At 44.4% G+C, this 21,520-nt stretch overlaps 1 protein-coding gene across 3 annotated transcripts in view; it reads right to left on the reverse strand.

Annotated features, from left to right (window-relative positions):
• Window positions 1–21,520, reverse strand: part of HDLBP (high density lipoprotein binding protein) — a 67,366-nt gene that overhangs the window by 41,810 nt on the left and 4,036 nt on the right. The window contains exon 2 of one of the 3 annotated variants that reach the window (XM_033423673.2): window positions 10,453–10,525. The exons of the other annotated variants lie outside the window; for them this stretch is intronic. The gene's annotated coding sequence lies outside the window, so the exon portion shown is untranslated. The remainder of the gene's footprint in view (window positions 1–10,452; window positions 10,526–21,520) is intronic. 3 annotated transcript variants of the gene reach the window in all.

The following is a 21,520-nucleotide window of genomic DNA, read 5'->3' on the forward strand; positions in this document are numbered from 1 at the left end:
GAGATTCTAACCAGGGCAGTAAGGCAGGAAAATGGAACGTATGAGGATTGGAAACAAAACTGCCAGCGTGGGCTTCCCTGGTGGCACAGTGGTTGAGAGTCCGCCTGCCGATGCAGGGGACACGGGTTCGTGCCCCGGTTCGGGAGGATCCCACATGCCGCGAAGCGGCTGGGCCCGTGAGCCATGGCCGCTGAGCCTGCGCGTGTGCTCCGCAACGGGTGAGGCCACAGCAGTGAGAGGCCCACGTACTGCAAACAAACAAACAAACAAACTGCCAGCGTTCACAGACAATATAACTGTCCAAGTACAAGATCCAGGAGAACCTATAAATGCACTATTAGAACTAACTAAAGAGTTCGTAGGTTTTTTGGAAACAAGACCAGAACGCAAAATCAATTATGTTCCAGAACACCAGCAACTATTAGAAATAAATTAATGGGAAAGTAGAATTTATGGAGAGTATTGTAAAAACCTTTGTCAAAATACAGGAAAGACCAAAATAAGTGGAGAAATGCCACGTTCACCTATATAGGAAGACTTAATCATACAGAGTGCAATTCTCTTAGACTAGAAATTCAATGCAAATGCAACTTAAATCCCAAGAGAGGCATGCACATGTGTGTATAATTTTATAACCAGATTTTATACAATTTTCATTTATACAATATTTCTATATACATCTATACAAAATATTTAATTTATATGTATACAACAACTTTTATACAGAAGATCAAGGGCCACAGACAACGCTGAGGAAAACAAGGTGGGGAGGATGTGCCCTCCCCAATCCAAGATTTTCAGCTGCAGTAATTCAGGCAGTGTGTGCTTGTGCAGGAGCAGGTGAGAAAGCCCAGATGTGGACATAACAGACAGACTCATTAGAGGTGACCTCCTGCATGGACTACACAATCAATGCCTCCGGGAAAACTGATTATTTACATAAGAAAAACCTAAGTCCTTACCTCACACCACTCACAAAGCCAGTTAAGGCTTGAGATGCAAATACTGTGAGCGAACCCCCTCACTTCTAGATATATGCTACAGGAGCATATACAAGAACCACATCACAGCCAACAACTGTAAACAATCTGTCAATGAACATGGACAGACAAACTGAGGTGTGTAACCTAGGCTACTTACCCTCTGTGCTTTACCTACCTACCTGACAGGAACCCCTCCAAGCAGGGTCACGTTGATGGGGGTCAGGGGGCATCGCTGGGGCTGTGGGAGTGCTCAGGTCTGATACTCCCTCGGCAGTCCTGCCACCCTGTGGGAGACTGGTGCTAAGGGCGGGGGTGTGGAGCACAGTTTGCTCTCCCACACTGTGTGGTGCTCAGGTTTGGGCAAAGAGTATGCCTTCATCCTTTTTTTTTTTTTTGCGGTACGCGGGCCTCTCACCGTTGTGGCCTCTCCCGTTGCGGAGCACAGGCTCCGGACGCGCAGGCTCAGCGGCCGTGGCTCACGGGCCCAGCCGCTCCGCGGACCGGGGACACAAGCCCGCGTCCCCTGCATCAGCAGGCGGACTCTCAACCACTGCGCCACCAGGGAAGCCCCTTCATCCTTCTTGATAGCTGAAATATACTAGTAAACTCCTTCTGTGATTAAGCTTATTTATATGTAGCTATAAATATAAACCGTAGTGTCGACCCGCGTTGACTGGTAGCGCATTCGAATACTGAGCACCTAGAAGCTAGGTTCCTTTCTCTGGCTCAGAGATAGTGTTTATTACCATATGTATGTCCAACCCAGCAGCTTTGTCCCCAGATATAGCAGTGCGCGTCAGACGGGGGCGAAACAGATGCCTGTGGCCCAGGTCTTCCCGGGCCTGGCTTGATTCTTCCTCCACTAACCCTACCAGCGCCACTTCTTTTCAGGACGTGACAGAAAGGGCAACTTAGAATTTTCTTCAATGCCATGTATTTCTCCATAACGTGAAAATAGGTAACAACTAAGTTTTAGCTAAGTCATGACAGGTGTCTCTAGTGCGAAGAGACTGTGTAATTAACACCACACCTGTCGTCGGGACACCTACGTTCAGAATCTTGCCAGATACTACTTGGGTCACCCTGGCTGGTTGCTTATGCTCTGACTTTCTACGTTTCCCACCTCTATCAACTTCTGAGGGCTTTGTAAATTGTTAAAAAGATCAAGGAAGATAGTCTGCTCTACAGTAGGTATCCCACTGTTTGGGGATATTAGTGTTTAATTCCACTAAATGAACAACACATCACCACGTTCCACTAAATGAATACTCTAGCACGTTAATTTTACAAATACTGAAATAATCAGCAATATCTTTCCACAGATGAGTAAAGAATAATATTTATTTACAGCCTAAATCAAGAACAAGTGTCAGATAAATACACCTTATAACTCTTTTTAAAAAGCAGATGGGACAAAGGTTGGGTTCAAAAGAGTAAGTGAATGGATTTCCACAGAAATGAAATGAAACCACTCTATAGAGCCATGCTGGCCAATACGTCCTGGCGATGTGTGTCTATGGACACTCGAGACCTGGCTAGTTAGAACTGATATAGACCGTAAGGCTAAAATACACACGGGTTTTGAAGGCTTAGTACAACAAACACAATGTAAAACATCTTATTAATGATTTTATGTTGATTACATGTGGAAGTGATAACATCTTGGATTACGTTAAACAATATATTATCAAACTTAAATTTCACTTGTTTCTTTTTACATTTTAAAGATGGAAACCAGAAAATTTTTAATTATACATGAAGCTCTTATTGAACAGCAGTGCTATAGTCGGTTTTCCAAATCAAGGCAGAAAGGAATGTAACCTGACAAAAAGTTTTTATTAATAAACTTTATAAAACAGTCTTAAAGGAAGAAAATCTCAAGTCATTTTTTTTTTTTTTTTTTTTTTGTGGTATGCGGGCCTCTCACTGCTGTGGCCTCTCCCGTTGCGGAGCACAGGCTCCGGACGCGCAGGCTCGGCGGCCATGGCTCACGGGCCCAGCCGCTCCGCGGCATGTGGGATCTTCCCAGACCGGGGCATGAACCCATGTCCCCTGCATCGGCAGGCGGACTCTCAACCACTGCGCCACCAGGGAAGCCCTCAAGTCATTTTTTACAAATCTCCTGTTTATAATGAATAAATTTAGAGTAGGGGAAAAAATACAAAATGGGTACTTGTCTTAGTCACGAAAGTATCTCCTCTACCACAAACACCCAGGGGCACATGGTAGAGGGTATAGTCTCAAAGATCTGAGAAAGAAGTGGCCAAGTGTAGTTTACAGTATTTCCAAGCACTCTAACAACCCATTAAAAAAAAAAACGGCAAAAGATACAAAAATCTTCCATGCAAATGCAGGAAACATTTAATTTGTACAAAAAAAATAGATTTGAAGGTAGGATGAGACTCTTTCACCTCTCAAATTGGCAAAAATAAAGTATGAGGACAGAAACGGTGTGAGCATACTGGTGTGGCTGGAAGAAGAATAACTGAGTGACCTTTCTGAGGAGCAATCTGATTACACATTGTAATTTAAAATACAAATTTTGGGCTTCCCTGGTGGCGCAGTGGTTAAGAATCTGCCTGCCAGTGCAGGGGACACAGGTTCGATCCCTGGTCCGGGAAGATCCCACATACCGCGGAGCAACTAAGCCTGTGCACCACAACTACTGAGCCTGTGCCCTACAGCTCGCGAGCCACAACTACTGAAGCCCGCGAGCCACAGCTACTGAAGCCCGCGAGCCACAGCTACTGAAGCCCGCTCGCCTAGAGCCCGTGCTCTGCAACGAGAGGCCACCGCAATGAGAAGCCCACGCACCCCAATGAAGAGTAGCCCCAGCTCAATGCCAACGAGAGAAAGCCCGCGCAGCAACTAAGACCCAATGCAGCCAAAAATAAATTAATTAATTAAAAATAAGGAAATAAAAGTGAAGAGAAATGTTTCTGTGAACACTAAGTTTACCACATTGAAATTCTCAACAAAGCCAGGTTGCTTTAAAAAAAAATGTCAGGTGAAAACAAATCTTAAAACCCTCAAGGAATCCTGTGTTCTAACTGCTTTATTAAGTGTCTTAAATTCTTGATCTGATGGTGAATGTCCTAGATGACGTATTATATGAGCTTGGTTTATGCAAGAAGAGATTACGTAGGATACAGTCAGCAGACACTCAAGTACACACAGCCCTGCATCAAATGATTGGTGAATGAGCAAACGTCCCCAACTACACCACATACCCAGTATCCGTGTCAATAAAGGGGCAGCTCTATGTTATACCAATACGTAACCCGTGGTGTTAGAGAAACACGTTTGTCTATGCAAAAATAACTCTGGAAGGACACTCAGGCCACTGAGGACACAGAGTTCTGTGAAGAGGAGAAAGAACAGGAGCACAGAGTCGGGTACTGAGAAGTGTCAGGGCCACAGGGTGAAGGACGGGGGCTGCACTTACTGACTCGAAAAGTCAGCAATTTTACTGTTAAGTTGGTAGGTGAGCACACATAAAAGCATATATTTCATATACCACTTACCAAAAAAAGTGTGTTTTAACAGGTACAGAAATTATGGATGGACATATGCTAAGTGTTCACAAGAGTGTATATGGAGAGTGAGGGGGGGAGAAGCTGTATTATATGACGCGCCTCACTTTTTCAAGAAAGATACTTCCACTTGGAGGGAAACAAAGGTGCTACTACGTGGCACTAGCTACTATAAATGAGTGGAAGCCTGAGTCACAAGGATTTTCTTTTCTGTTTTATTAGACCATGTTACCAGCAAGAAGTCTGAAGTGAGCTTTTTTGTGGTGAATTTCTTTGTGGAGGATGAGGCTTTCCGTTAACCCATTAAAGCCCTTGGGAATCGGAAGGCACCTGCGAGCTGTCTCTAAGTGTCTGGAGGGCAGCACAGAAGGCCAATCTCTGCCAGCAGCTAACAGCACAACTAGGAACGAGTACAGACACCTTTCACCTCAGCACAAAGACAAAGGTCCCCGAGGGAGCACACCTTGCTGGATCTGCGCCCTGGAAACCTAGGCAGAGCACTTCCCACCCGGTGACGTGCTCCCCACTAGGTGACCGTCTGGATTAGATGACTCCTTAGGTCTCCGCCTCGACACGTCTTTGTGTCCTTAAAGAAACCAACCACTGCTTCTAGGGAAGTGCATCGTGAGGTCTCTGAACACCATGCTTCAGAGCAGCGCCTCCACACACAGGCTTGGAGGCCCACCCTCCTGCCTCAACCTGGAGGGCGTTTCTGGGAAGAGAAGGACGGGATGGAACGGCCACGGAGGAGGGCTCTGGCTGGCTCTCCCCCTCAGTCCTACAATTAAACTACAAGAAACAAAATAATTCCAAGTTTGACCTAGGGCAATATACTTGAAGGTGTTTTTTCTTCCTACAATTTACACAGAAAAGTTCCATGAGCTAGAATGAGCTTTTAGCTCGTGTTTATAAAAAACTTTGCAATGGATACAAAGCTAGCTAAAGCTATGGGTGGATACTTAAGAATTAGAACAAGTCCTGTCCAAATAGAAATGAAATGCTTTTCTACAAAGGAAGAAACAAACATCAGAAACATCAAGTCTTCGGACTTTCTCCTCTGCAGGGTGTTAAGCCTCCGTGGGCACTCAAGTGCCGTCTGCCTGGTGACACTGGGCACATCACACATCTTCAACTGACCTGTTTCCTCATTTGTCAGACGAGGAGATGGGATTCCATCATCTCTTCCAGTATTACCTTTCTGAGTCTCCCAATTTAAATCCCTTTAAATCCCTCACTTTGGGATTTAAAGACTTCCTAGAAACCCTTAATGATACAGCTGTCCCCAACCCCTCAAAGAACTAATTCAACATAAAGGCACAGTAATACAAAGTACAATGTACAGGGACTTCCCTGGTGGTCCAGTGGTTAAGTCTCCATGCCCCCAATGCAGGGGGGCCGGGTTTGATCCCTGGTCAGGGAACTTGATCCTACATGCATGCCTCAACTAAGAGTTCACACGCCACAACTAAAGATCCCACACACCACAATGAAGATTCCGCACGCGACAAGGAAGATCCCCCGAGTGCCACAACTAAGACCCGGCACAGCCAAATAAATAAATAAATAAATTTAAAAATTTAAGCATTAAACAAAAACGAAACAAAATACAAGGTACGGACCAAAGCAGAGATATTTAATCTCTGTCCTGAGTCAAACACCTGAGATCCAGGACTCAGGGTAGACCACCATGCTGTAAGAGCATCTGGGGTGCAGGACCTTAGAGGTTTCATCTGTCAACAGAGAACGCTGGACAGGGCACGAAAAAACTGTTAACCCTCCTACTAGAAAACCGGTAACAACCAAAGAGGGGAGGAAGAGAAAGACAACCTATCTCTGGCTCCACAGGGAGCCAAGGATGGGAAGCAGGTGGGCAGCAGGGCCCTCATCAGCATGGTGGTGCCAGACTAAGGTGAACGCACAGAGGCCAACTCCAAGCAGACACGAAGCACCCTCTTGGGATGAACTCTAGCTACTGTGTGAAGAAAGAATTGTGGAAATGCAAGAGCAGAAAAACTGAGAAATAAAAAGCTGATGAAGTCTGGAAGTAACCACAAATTCCCTAAGGAGGAGACTGACTGGATAAACCATGCTATGTCCATGCAACAAAATAACAGGCGGCCTAAGAGGCATGCATGGCAAGATCTCCATGCACTGTTACGCATGGTCTCTAGGGACAAGGCTAGTGAGAAACGGCGAAGGAGGCAGGAGGTGCAGAGTAAGCTACCTAACTCCAAGAAAGTGTCGGAAACACCAGTGTACCTATGTCTGCTCGTATTTGCAAGAAGAAACAATGGGAGGCAACACTGGGAGAAGAAAAGGGAGGAGGGACAGGGATGGACGCAACTCATCTGAATATACCACTGAGTCCCTCTGCCTTTAGAACCATATATATCAGAGAAGAACAAACTCTAAAAACAAATATGTCCTGCTTCTCTGTCTTAATGGTGTTTACATGGTTGGGTTCAGTTAACATTTATGGCTCAACGAATTTTCACTAAGGATTTGCATAGTTCTCTGTATGTTTATTATACTTCTTTAATACTTTTAGTAAAAAAAATTGAAATGAACCTAAATAACAATGTCACAACAGTGGCGCAAGCATCAGAGAAAAACATAACTTTAAAACACAGTAACTTGACAGTATATTCCAAGTGGGATATAATCTAATAACATCAGTTACTATTATGCTAAAAATATTTTATGTTGTAGGATAAGGTTAATATCCTTAAAAAACAATTTTCAGCATTAGCAAAAACCATGTAGATTTTTATTTGAATTGGAAATATCTATACTCATGATCGGTTCCTAGGCCTGTCTGCTACGAGAAGCAATGCAGTGGCACTGGGCACCCTGAGCACACAGACTGTGGCAATCAACACCATTCCCCACTAAAAGGAACCAGGCTCCTTGGAAAAATAGCTGAGTCCAGGTCACAAGATGGGACATCTCGCTGTGGCAAAGAGCAAGGAAGGAGTCACAGACTAACGGGGTCACGTCCAAAGAACACAGAAGCCAACTAGGGGGAACAATATAAGCATCAAAAATTGGCTTCAATGGGTTGAAACACAATTACATGCACATCTACAAGTTTATAATACTAGGGGGGGAAAGCAACAAAAATGCATTGTTGCTTTGGAAGTTGCTAGTCCAAACATATTCTAAATATGAATAAAGCAAAGAAATCATTTCTCCTTTCTCTTCAGGAGGAATTGTATTTTAGAGTAACCAGAATTGATCAGGGAAACCTTCTTCATGTAAAAATGCCAACAAATAAATGTAGAAACAGATAGCCAGGTACTCAGTCCTGGAACCTGTGAATATTACAAATGAATAAGAGTTAAAGTTAAGAATATTGTGATGGGAAGATTATCTTGGATTATACAGGTGGGACCTAAATGTAGTAAGTATCCTTAAAATCATGTGCTTTAAAGATGGAGGAAAGGGCCGCAAGGAATGCAGGCGGCTTCAAGAAGCTGGGAAAGGCAAGAAATGGATTCTCCCCTAAAGCTTCCAGAAGGAAGCCCTGCTGACACCTTGACTTAACCCCAGTGAGACTGGTTTCAGCCAAGTGTGTGGTAATTTGTTACACCAGCAATAGGAAACTAACACACCAATGAAACAGTGAATATAAGCAAAATGGCTATTAAGCCCCTTAGATAACTGGTTGATAAAAAACTTTATAATGAGGGACAGAATCAGCCTTCAGACACTTCATTCATTGATCACTTGTAACATAACGAAGAGAAAGACAGCCAGACATTACGCCTCCTGGTATAATGCAAAATGAAGTACACAGCACAATCTATGATGTGTTCTTGACACCCTCCCTACACCAGCTTTGTCAAAACAAACAAACAAAAAACCCCAAACCCAAAACAAATAACCACCCCCCAAACCAATTAAGCATCTAAACCTAGCTACCAGTTTACAGAAAGTATGAGGATCAGAGGAATATACCACATGCCACCACAACAATACAAGCAACCAAATGCAGAATGTGGGAAAACCCCCAGCACAAATGGCCCCGCTGCTTTCATAAACAAGAAAAGGGATTGTTACAGATTTTAAAATTGTTTAGATTTTTAATGCAGTGTGGACACTTTCTTTGGGTTTTCTTTGACTCAAACAAACCAAGTGTAAAGACGTATTTTATGACATTTGGAGAAAAGTGAACACAGAATAGATACTGGATGATACTAACAAAATATAGTTAATTTTGCTAGGTAAAATTTCTTTAAAGCCCTCATCTACTGAAGATACATGCTAAAGTATTTACAAGTGACATGAAATGTGATATTTGCTTTAAAATACTCAAACTCAAAATTAAAAGTATGACAAGTGCAGAACAAGCAAGGAAAGATAAAATAAAAACGGCAAAATGCTGACAACTCTTAAAGTTGGGTGACAGGTATATGAAATATCAATATTCTCTCCTATTTTGGGATATGTTTGAAGGCTTTCCTAACAAAAAGGTGTAAAAAAAGAAAAAGATCAAAGATCACTACTTATCAGGGCATACAGGATGCTACCAAAGCTATACTCTGAGGATGAATCAAACTTGTAAATTTTATTATAAGAAGAAATGAACATAAATGAGCTAATCAGCATTCAAATCAAGATGGAAAGAGAAAATCAAAGAAAGTACATGGAATAAATAAACGAAGAACCGGTGAAATAGAAAACAAAAACTAACAAAATACAGCTGGTGTGGTCAATCAAAACCAGAATCAGTTTCTCTGAAAAAATAAATTAAAGAGCAATTAACTCTTTCAAGTCTGATAAAGACAAGGAAAGAGCACACAAAGAATACAAGTGCACAATGATATAATATTATCCTTGCCTGGTACTGAAATAAGAAGTGTTATAAATGGCAGTAATTATATCTTCTGGTAGTTCCCAAGGAAGTAGGAGCTTCTTTGCCCCATGAATTATTTTTGTATCTCACCGGCATCAATTGGGTTCTGAGCCCATCAGAGGACCAATAACTATAGTCAAGGGGCCAAGGGGATGGAATATGTCTATTAGCTACAGCCAATCAGGGTCCACCCACGCAGCTGGGCCATTTCAACCAAAACACATGGCTTGTACATGGTAAAAAGGGGAGCTCCCCAGAGGAAAATTAGGGCACTGCTTTGCCTCCCCAAAACAATGAGTGGGTGCTGCAGAGAAAAGAGATTATCAACTACAAAAGAGTTTACAAACATATAAAATTTTAAACAAAACACCAGCACAGTAAATCCACTCTAAATTTAGAGAATAAGGCACTGTGACTAAGTAGGTCTGTTCTAGGGATGCAGTAAGGATTCAATATTAGGTAATGTATACATCTCACATTTATAGCTCCAAGGAGGACAAAAAAACATATATACATGACTGATAGATGGCCATTTAAAAAACATCCGTCTGACTGATGAAATTCAAGCATCTATTCCTTGCTTCCCATGGAATGTAACTTCAGGAATAGAAGGAAATGGCAATACGAAGAGTATTTCCCAGAAGTAAAATGTATCTCAATTAGTGAAAGGCCAAAATTATCCTATTAAAGTAAGTAACGAAACAGCAAAGATGTCTACTGTGGTCACAGACTGTCAAACACACAATCTAAGGAGAAATAATTAAGCTAACACACAAATGCCACTATTTGCAGATGACCATCTGTCTAGAAAACCCCTCTACTATAATGAAAAGCTAGGAAAACTGAAGGGAAATTCAGTGTTAGCAAAACAACACACACACTAGATGCCTCAGTCATGGAGCAGTTTCATCATCCAGGACACTCATCACAGAGATGTCTGTTTCCATGCCCCCCCCCCGCCCCCCGCCCCCGCAAGTTCATCTACACCCTCAAGGAAATGCCAAATAACATCTGCGGTAGGCTAAACAATGGCCACTCAAGACATCAGGTCCTGATATTTGGAATTTAAATGTTACCTTACCTGGAAAAAGTCTTTCCAGAAGTGCTTAAAGATTACCCTGGATTATCTGGATGGGTCCATTACAAGTGTCATTCTGAAAGAGAGGCAAAGAGACAACACAGAGGAGAAAGCTTATATGAAGGTGGAGGCAGACACTGGAACACACAAGCCAAAGAAAATGGGAGCAGCCACCAGAAGCTGGAAGGGGCAAAGGACAGTTTCTCCCCTAAAGCCCCCAGAAGGCGCGTGGCCCTGCCAGATTTTAGATTTCTAGCTCCAGAACTGTGAGAGAATAAATTGGTGTTGTTTTAAGCTACTAAATTTGTGGCAATTTTTCACAGCCCTAGGAAACTTAACACAACGTCCCCGTAGGTTTTGTTTTTCAATATATACACTGTAAAAAAGATTCCCAAATTCACCTAAAAATAAAATTGTTCTAGGTTATTTGGAAAAAAGAAAAAAAGGGGGAAAAAGAAAAAACATTCAACCTGAAGTTAAGTAAAGCACACCATAAAGCAACAGTAATTAGTACTTGGTGGTTTTTGCTAAGGAAAAAGAAAAACTCATGTGTATCTATAAGTTTAGCATTTGAAACAAGTGCCATTTCAAATCAGCAAGGAAGGATAGACTAGGCAGTAAACAGCGCTGGGCCCATTTGCAATCCATTTTGGGAAAAATATAAAGGTTGATCCCTACCTCACACCATACACCAAAATAAAATTTCAGCTGGATTAGAGATCTGGCCATAAAAAATCAAGCCTTGAGGAATTCGAAGACTGGGGAGAAAAACCTATGATTTGAGGGTGCAAAGGCCTACTGATAACACAGACTGTAGACATCATCAAGGAAGATACTGACTCATTTGACCCTATTAGAGCTTAAGAATTTTGTACAGTAAAGGCTACCATATAGAAGTTAGGACACAAACAGAGTTTTTCTCTGGTTGGGAAACATCTGAATAGACTAGGACCTATCAACACACAGTTCATGGAAAACTAAGACATATGGCACATAAACCCATGAACAGGTGTGTTCATCTTCATTTTGCCCTTATACTATGAGATCTACAAAGATGAACAGAAGTGATGCAGATTTTGAAATGGTGAGGAAAATTGGCTTCTCTATCGTTGAGAATGGGTAACATTAGAATGCAATTTAAGAACACAAATAATCGGGCTTCCCTGGTGGTGCAGTGGTTAAGAATTTGCCTGCCAACGCAAGGGACACAGGTTTGAGCCCTGGTTCGGGAAGATCCCACATGCCGTGGAGCAACTAAGCCCGTGTGCCACAACTACTGAGCCTGTGCTCTACAGCCCATGAGCCACAACTACTGAGCCCACGAGCCACAACCACTGAAGCCCGCCCACCTAGAGCCTGTGCTCTGCAACAAGAGAAGCCACTGCAATGAGAAGCCTGCACACCGCAACGAAGAGTAGCCCCTGCTCGCTGCAACTAGAGAAAGCCGGCGCACAGCAACGAAGACCCAACACAGCCAAAAATAAATAAAATTAACTAATTTTTAAAAAACCCACAAATAATCGACATACCCATAATCCAATTCAGTGATAACACTCCAAAGAACCTACTCTCCAGAAGTACCTGCACAAGAACACAGAAGGCATAGGCATAATAGGTATAAGAAGGCTCATAGAAGCATAGTGACATGCAAAGAACTGGAAAAACACAACTGTGCACCAGTGAGATAGTGGTAACTAACTACACAGTGACGCATCGATACCATACAGCAGGCATCACCAACAATGAAGCGATGGCTCAGGTAACAGCCTCGAAAGGGCAAAAAGACAGTGCACAGAACTTTATTTCTAGAAACTGGGATATGAGTTCCACAAAACGGGGTGTCCACATACCTAGGGTATCAGAGGCTGAGTGAGATGAAGAGAGCAGAGGGCACCTGTGCAGAAGAGGGGGCAGCAACAGGAGACTGGGAACACACACAGTGACTAATCAAATAAGTAAATATATAAGGGACACTGGCACCTAGGATTGTCACTGTTGGAAAAGGGAGCTACCAATTCAGAAAGGGAAAGACTGGAATGAACCCTGTGGTATAAGATAGAAACCGAGGTTCTGAAATGAACTTGTGCCTTTCAACATACAGAGATGTAAAAAGAAACATGTTGTAAATACACAGGCATCTGTATATCTGTGTGTGTGCATGTGTACATGTATGTGCACACACACCCACACACACACACTCCATCTCTGTCCACTAAGAGGGCCTGAGTGCATTAACACCCCAACAACAGCCCAACTGGTGCCCACATTCTGCTTCTCTGAGTACCAACGGTCGTAAAATGGAACCGGGCCTCCTCAAAGAAAAGGCTGATTTCAGGTCTGGGGCAGGAAAGCATTGTACATGAAGAGCCCAGAGTACCTTGCTGTACCAGAAAGCAAGAAGTATTAAATGAATAATGGGGACTTATCCAAGCCAGGACACAGCAGCTGGCTTTAAGGGGCTCCCACTGGCCAAACATGGGAAAATACGAACATCAAAATAAATAACGATAATAAAAGATGACAGCCAACTGAATAAAATGGGAAGCTCTTAGCCTGCACTGATATAAATGAGCAAATCGAAAGTCTGATAGGAACAGATACTTAGTTTCAAAAGCACCTCCCCCCACAGTATACTTATTAATCACAAAGACTTCAGTGGAGAAGCCTGGCAGACACCACCTTTATCAAGTGAGCCAAGCGGGCACCACTGGTAACAGGACAAATCGAAATCGCGCACCATCTGATACAATGCCAAGAGAAGAACCCAGCACTCCTTCTGTGCTATTCCAGCCGAAGATGCAAAACCTGAATCGAATCAAAAGGAAACAGACAAACCCACTCTGAGGGACACTCTGCAAACTAACTGCTTGTGGTCAACAAGTGTCAAGGTGAGGAGAGTCAAGGTAAGATGGGGCAAATGCTCCAGTGTAGGAGAGACTAGAGACCTGACAAGGAGTGTCAACACAGGGCTGTGAACTGGGTCTTTCTGGTGAGGCGTGAACTGGTCTGAAGGTAGCAAAGTATTCATGTGTGTGAGCGGTTGTACTAAGCATCTTGTTTGCAGGAAACACACTGAAATAGCCAAGGGTGATGAGGTTTCATGTCCCCAAGTTACTTGCAGGTGGTTCAGAAAAAAGTGTTTTGTACCATACTTGAAACTGCTCTTAAAGTATGAGAGTTAAAAAACATTTTTTTTAAAATAGAGGAGAGTACTAGTTTTGTAATTAGAAAAAATAAATGCCTTAACTTGGAAATAAACACATTGAGGTAGGAGGGGGTGGCAAATGACAGTGACCATCCAACTCCAAGTCAAACCCAAGTTTAATAATGTATATCTGACTATGAGTTCACCTATTCACATCAGGGCACTTCTCACTCACATTTTATGGAGCATAACAAAGTTTTACCTAAATTTTATAATATTGTGATGACACTAAAGCCTGTTACACATCATTTTTTCAAAGTTCATGAAAGCAAATTTTTATTTTATTTTTTTAAATTTTTTAAAATTTTCTTATTTGTGATTTATCTATTTAACTACCTATTTAACTATCTATTAATGTCTATTTATCTATTAACTTACTTATCTATTTACTTACCTATTTATCTGTTTACTTATCTATCTGCCGCACCACCGCAGGCATGTGGAACTTCCCCAACCAAGGATCAAACCCGTGCCCCCTGCAGTGGAAGCATGGAGTCTTAACCACTGGACCATCAGGGAAGTCCAAAAGCAGAATTTTAAACCATCAGACAGTGTCAAGAAAGCTGCTGACAGCACCACGTCAACATGCTGAGCAGCACACCCCAAATGACGTCAGGGTCCACAGCGGGACTCCCCGCCGGCTCCTGCAGAGGAGGAAGGAGGCCTGCGGGAGAGCAGAGGTGCTCCGAGAGCTTTTCAGACACCACAAGCAGAAGGAGCACAAGGGACGTGCCCATCTGAGCTAGCCACCAATCACAGACTGTTCTCTGGGCAAGAAGCAAAACTCAGAGACACCAGCAGCTGGAGCCAGCCATGCCACGTAAGGGACCGTGGCCCAAAGAGAGGGGAGCGATATTTAGGCTGGGCAAAGAGACTGACCACTCAATCAACAACAGCTTAGGGCTTCCCTGGTGGCGCAGTGGTTGAGAGTCCGCCTGCCGATGCAGGGGACATGGGTTCGTGCCCCGGTCCAGGAGGATCCCACATGCCGCGGAGCGGCTGCACCCGTGGGCCATGGCCGCTGGGCCTGCGCGTCCGGAGCCTGTTGCTCCGCGGCGGGAGAGGCCACAGCGGTGGGAGGCTCGCGTACCGCAAAAAAAACCAAAAAAAGCACAACGGCTTAAAAGAGAGAAAAACCCTCACATACCCCTACCACTTCAGGACTGGGGTGAGGAGATAACAAGACAAGCAAAGCTACCTTTGTGAATTAAAACAGTCCTATAAGAAGCCTTCTAATGCATATCCAGTAAGTTCTAAATAGCCTAAAACCAAAATCATACACCTTCAATAAAGCCATATACCAACTGACACCAAAAACCTAATTACTATACAATCCTGTGAGATTTTATGGAAATTCCCACAGATCACCACTGAATCCTTCACATGCCATTTCTTCCTTGAAGATTTGGTCCTAACACTACCCACACAGTGTGGAACCATCCAGAAGAAATCAAGGGCTGGAGGTTTACACACACTCTCTCCAACTCAGCGGCATCTCTGGCAGGTAGGCATACCTGAAGCCCCAAGCAACCAAGGACGAGAAGATGAGGATGTCACGCAACGCTGCTCCAAAAGCAAAGGCATGTCTCACGGGTCAAAGGAAAGCCAACCCGTGTTTTCAAAGATCAAAAAGAGAGTGTTGCCTTTCCCAGTAACACCATCGTTTCCTCCCTGCCCAGTCTTTCAGAAAAGAGCTACACTTAACCCAATCTCAAGGGCACACAGTGATCATCTCCAGCACCTGTGAAATTAAGGGATAGCTCCAAACGGCAGCAAGCCTGATGGGTCACCTGGTCTGGACGCCCCAGAGGCCGCCAGGCTGAGCTTAGGAGCCAAGGGGCCCTGGGCACAGGCCGCCTGACAGCACTGCTGAGCTCACTGCTCTGGCGACAAAGGCAATACAGCACTTTGGTCTCAGGGGCAGGAGAGTCAGCTCCAAGCAAAAGCAAATGTATCAAAACGGAAGCCTTGTTTCTACAGAAAAAAACTGTATTCTTCAAATTGATCTCACACACACAGATTTAAGCCAGTGCTATAAGAACACCTAACTAATCTTACACTTATGAGAAAAAGTCAAAACAGTCAATATAATTCAGTAATTCCATCTGAAAGGTATTTATAAATGAGCTAAGTATTAATAAAATTAGAAAGCATGTCACATAAAAGTGAAATGAACAGTAACATACAAAATAAAACCGATTAGGATAACGCATCATCCTTGATTTTGTTCGCACCTGACCTGTCAGCACCTAACACCCTATGTCCAGGAGTCAGTGCACCATCTCAAGTGAGGGAGAAGTGAATTTAAAGTCCCACCCAGACACCTCAAAGCCTTCTATTTATAAGTTACAGGACACCACCAAGTTAGAGTTAACACAGTTCATAACTGTCAGAATGGTACATCAGAAAGACAGGAATGATCACACAGAGCCATCCTTTCCTCTTTTATTACTCTTTTTTAATTTCTAAAGAAAAAGTTAAAACAAGGACGAAAACTTTCAACTCTGTATATCAAGGAATCAGAAACCACACCCTGTATACTGAGAAGGGAGCCCTGAGAGGCAGAGCCACTTCTCAACAAGTCACTCACCTCAACCAGAATTTCAAAAACAGCAAAACATGCCAAATACACGACATCCTTTCAAAAATTATTTCTTCTAACTCTACAGTTGCACGGCTTTCTCTTTCCCTCTGGCCTCTGCTGGTCCTGAGGGGCCCGGCGGTCAGGGCGTGTTCGCCAGCTTCCATTTCCCCCAAGGCTGTCTGCTGTGGTAACCTCCTCAGGAGCGCAGCTCTCTCCAGAGCCTCCTGATGGAAACCTCCTAAGAGGCCAGAGCAGTTGCCATGCAGGCCGTTGCTACCAAGGCACCAGCATGAAGACTGCTTTCCCTCCCCCAGGAACCATCCACCCAGAGGTCTGTAGGATGACGAGGGGCAGGGAGCTCAGCACTACACCCCCTGGCGCCTGACCCTCGTTAGTCCAAGAGATTCCTGACTCACAGCGCCCGCCCTCCCAGTCCCCTTTCACTTAACTCCAGTCGCCCAGGCCAAGCGATGCACAGGCCTAACGGGTGGTGCACAGAACTTCCCTGGAAGGGCACAACAGGTTATGCAACAGAGATAACGCTGCACACTGAACTGCCTCTGGCCAAAGGTATTTCCTTCCTCCAGAAAGAAACCAACAGCAGTAGCACTGGTCCAGCCTGCACTGTGTCTAGAAGCTTAAGTGCCGTTAATGACCTTACAGCTGGGAAGACAGTGTATCCTGCCCGTGGACAGAGCTGGGACTGCTACGCAGAGTTCTCCCTCAGCCAGCAGAGCGAGGCCAGCTCAACCCACGCCCCAAAACAAGATGCTAGAAGCTTAGAGAAAGGAATCATGCCGATAAAGGTGAGACAGCATAGAAAACAGGCAAGAGGACACTTGGCTTCCCAAGCATCGGTGAGCCCCACGGTACCAAGCTGCACTGCCACAAAGAAGGCCCGTGCTCAGCATGCTTCTGGATCTCAGCAACGTGCCGGCCAAGCACATCCAAGCCTCTGGAGAAAGCTGAACTACAAAACCATCTGTGAAGGCCAGAGTCAACGGTGGTTGAAGAACACAAGAGCAACAGGTTGAGATGTGGCCTGCAGACTGCCTTATTTCTGTGTCCAGCACACCCCTCAGAGCCTAGAAAGCTGCTCTGGCTTGCAGCAGCCCATGGTAATTCACCAAGAGGCAGGAAAGACAAGAGTCCAGAATCAACACTGTCCTGTCTGTTCATCCCCTCCAAACACACAGGGCACCTGCCATAGCCAGGACACCCTGCTGCGCCAGGGGGTCCAAAACAAGAACAAGTCTACCAGTGGCTTATCCTGTAACCCAGATGAAGGGTGGGGCAGGTAAAGCTAAGCAGGGACTTACCCCACCAGACCTGTGTAGTCATACGATGACATCACGGAGGCAGCCAGAGGTGGTGGAACTGGGTTGCTGCGATAGGAAGATGGAAACACCAGTCCAGCAAGAGTGAAAGCTGACCCCCTGACGGTGGCTGAAGACTGACCGACAGCAGCCGTTTACAGGTTACTGCAGAGATGGGCCCTGAGTGCTCAATGGCTTTAGGTCTGGAACTCTGATGTGTTCACTTCCTTCCGGGAAACCTACTGACAGATATGTACTTGGTGAAAAATAAATGCCTGATGAGGAATCAATGATATTCAAAATTCTAAGGGACACAGACCAATTTTAGTGTGTTTCCTTCAGGGTAGAATATCTACCTTGCTACAAAGGCCTGGGTGGCCCCGCTCCTGGACATTACATCACCTCTGGATCCCAAATTTTAGAGAAACTCTAGAGATGCTGAGAGGAAACACTAGGTAAATTGTCAAGGCTGAATGTTTAAATGTGTGAACTGAAAATGAGGACCAAGGCAAGGAAAAAAGAAAATCCTGACTTCTCTGTGCCTCTGTCTCCTGTCCTGCAAAAGGGAGCTGACGTTAGTATCGGGTCACTGTGAGGATTATGAGAGTTTACATGCAGCGCTTAGCCCAGGCCTGGCAGAGTAAGCCTGGGGAGAACTTTCTGTGACCATGGCCCTCCTCGGTATCCGTGACAGCCACGAGAACTCTGGCAGTGCAGGCAGTACAGCCATAACTCAGCTGCAATTGCCAGTGGCCTCACCCTACCAGGCTCCACTCTCCTTGACTGAAAAATGGGGCCTGTGACTGCTACATCCTAGAGCCCTCCAAGGACAGAGCCGGTAAAGCAGGACTTCTCAACCTCACTGCTGCTGACCTTGTGACCAGGCAGTTCTTCCTTATGACCACACAATTCTTCCTTGTGGGGGCTGTCCTGGGTACTGCAGAATGGTGAGCACCTCTGGCCTCTAACCATGAGATGCCAGCAGCACTCCCAACTCATGACAACCAAAAATGTTTCCAGATATTCTGGGGTGGGGGTGGGGGTGTAAGATCACCTGGTTGAACCATTGCTGGAAGTAAAGGTCATGATGCCTGGTGTGTAGGAAGCAACAAAAAAAGCTTTAATAGGCAAGGCTTTTTGTATCACTCGTGCATCCTTGAAACAGATCACAAAACGGGATGCTGTATGAGTGACTATTAGCTCCAGGTGTCACCCTTCCAAGTTGAAAAACTAAGTTTCTGATAAACTGAATTGAACAAGGGCGGGGGCGGGGGGGGGGGAACGCTGGGAGGGGAGGGGTAAAGGGAGGGAGGAAATGAATGAAGGAAAGGAAGGAAGAAAGGAAACAAACCACCTCAGAGACTCCTTTCCTATCTTTGAGAGGAAGAAGCTGAAGTCCTACAGATTAAGAAACACTCAAGGGCTTCCCTGGTGGCGCAGTGGTTGAGAGTCCGCCTGCCGATGCAGGGGACACAGATTCGTGCCCCGGTCGGGGAAGATCCCACGTGCCGTGGAGCGACTGGGCCCGTGAGCCATGGCCACTGAGCCTGCGCGTCCGGAGCCTGTGCTCCGCAACGGGAGAGGCCACAACAGTGAGAGGCCCGCATATGGCAAAAAAAGAAAAAGAAAAAAAGAAACACCGAAAATCACAAGGCTGATTAAGAACAAGTTTAAACTGAAGTACATACAGGTCTCCTGACTCCCGCTCCAGTGGAGGACTACCTTCCCCACCTGAACAAACATCTCCACCCTCTGCCCTGTCTGGTAGAAAGAACCAATGCCTAAGACCCAAGCACCGCTGCATGTCTGACAAAGTCCACAGCCAGGAACGTCTAAGAATAGCAATTCACACAAATAAAAGGCAAACCTGAGAGCGCTTTCAGAAAAGAATCCATCCTAATTGCTCAACGGCACTTGCTACCTAACTACTGGTTTCTGCATCAGCAACTTCCTGCCTCTCCTTGACCTAGATGAGGGCTGCTGTTCCAGCTGTGGGGTCTCAGGGCACAGATAGCCTCCTGAGAGGATACTGCACCCATGGCAGAGCCTGGGATGGAATGGGCCGGGGCCATGGGGACTACATTCGTACCAGTTTTATTAACTGATAGTATGAATACGATAATACCGTCGACCAAAGAATGATCTTTAGCATAAAAATATTGTAAAACACAACAACAGAAGTAAAAATCGGCAATCTTCTTGATTCTTCCTCAAGAAATATCTCCAAAACTATTGTTTTACCTAATATTTTTTCTTGGACATATTAATACATGGTCTAAATAAAAACTAAGATTACATTACATGCATGTAATGCCACACTTACTTCCATTTAAAAATGCATATGGCTGTCTTTCCAAGTCTTACACACAAGTTTACCTATGTTAACAACTGCACGTTGCATGGAATAACCATAAAATAAACCCCCTGCTGATGTTGTTTTGTTTTTTTCCGATTACAAGCACTGCAGAAAAGAGTACCATCTACTCACTCAAGCCTGTACCTTGACAGGTTAAATTCCTAGAAATACAATTACATGATTATGGGAGATGCGTGGATAGGCACTGCAAAGGCAAAATTTACCCTCCCAATGAATTAAACTATTTACACTACACGACATTGGGGTATACCTGTCCCCCTCACCTTTGGTAACTAAAATGGTCACGTTTATTTTCCCCAGTCTGTAGGGGAAATATGATTTTAATGTCAAGTCTTTGATCATCGGTGAAAACTAAAAATCTTGCTCTGCATACCGGCCCTGTGAGCTTCTTGACTGAGAAGACCGGCCTTTTCACAACCTCCGTCCACTTTCCTACCAGGGCCTTCAGCACACATTTAAGACAATGTAAAACCCACAGCTGGGCTATAAAAGGTGTAGTAAATAACAGAAGAACAATGAATTTAAGTGCAATGCAAGTTGTAAGCTAAAAATAGCATTGCTAAAGGGCAGCCAGGCAAAAGTAGTAAGAAAATACTGTCAAAAAGGACAGTTTTCTGTGTTCTGTTCTTTTTTTTTTTTGCCTCTCATGCCTCTTAGCCAAAGGGTGTGGTTTTTTTCCCCTTTGGAAAGGGAACTAGAATCTTTGGACTGGGGACACCAGTTACAGTGGAGTGATGGCAAACCATTCTGAAGACAGGGGAAGTAACTTCTTCCATAGTTATTGCTAAGATTGTGGCCTTCTCCCCTCACTTGGCCCCCAGGCAAGAGGCTGGGAGGTATTTCTTTGGAGAACCCAAAGAGACTTGAAGAAGCTGACAGGGTGCTGTAAGGAAATGGCCCAGCCAGATGCCTCTACAGCGAATGTCACAGTTGGCAAGCCCCAGTCCCTCTGACATGTAAGCAGGCAAGCAAACATCACCGGATAGCCCAGAAAAGGCGGATACGAAAGCCAAAGTCGCAACACAAAAAGCAGCCAGAAGCAAGCAGTGACTTTTGGTAAAAGAAAACTTTGAAACTCACCAATGTCCTCAGAGAGATAAGAGGAGAGTCTATATCCATGGAACAAAAACAGGAGGTTATAACATAGGAACAGAAAGAATAAGAGAAATCTCCTAGAAACAGAGAAAAACTCAATAGAAGCGCTCAAAGATGAAGTTGAGAATGTCTTCCAGAAAGAAATGGGAAACCTAAGAAAATCAGACTGTCAATCCAGAAGGTCCAATAGTTGAATTCTAGAAAGAGAAAGAAAGTGAATGGAAAGCTATGAAGGTAATAAATCAAGAAAAACGCCCAGCACTGAAGAACAGAAGTTTCCAAAATAAAGGGGCCCAAAGGGCAGGCAAGACACTAGATGAAAACAGACTCCAAGGGACATCACTGCACCGGGTGCTCTGAATTTCACAGAAAATCCCTCAAGCTTCAAAAAAGAAAACACGGTCACATATAAAGGCTCAAGAATCAGAAAGCTCTAACACTTCAAGGCTAACACTGGGGGATGGAAGACAGAGGGGCAAACTGATGTCCAACCT

This window comes from Orcinus orca, chromosome 7 (assembly GCF_937001465.1).
Source record: "Orcinus orca chromosome 7, mOrcOrc1.1, whole genome shotgun sequence".
NCBI lineage: Eukaryota > Metazoa > Chordata > Mammalia > Artiodactyla > Delphinidae > Orcinus > Orcinus orca.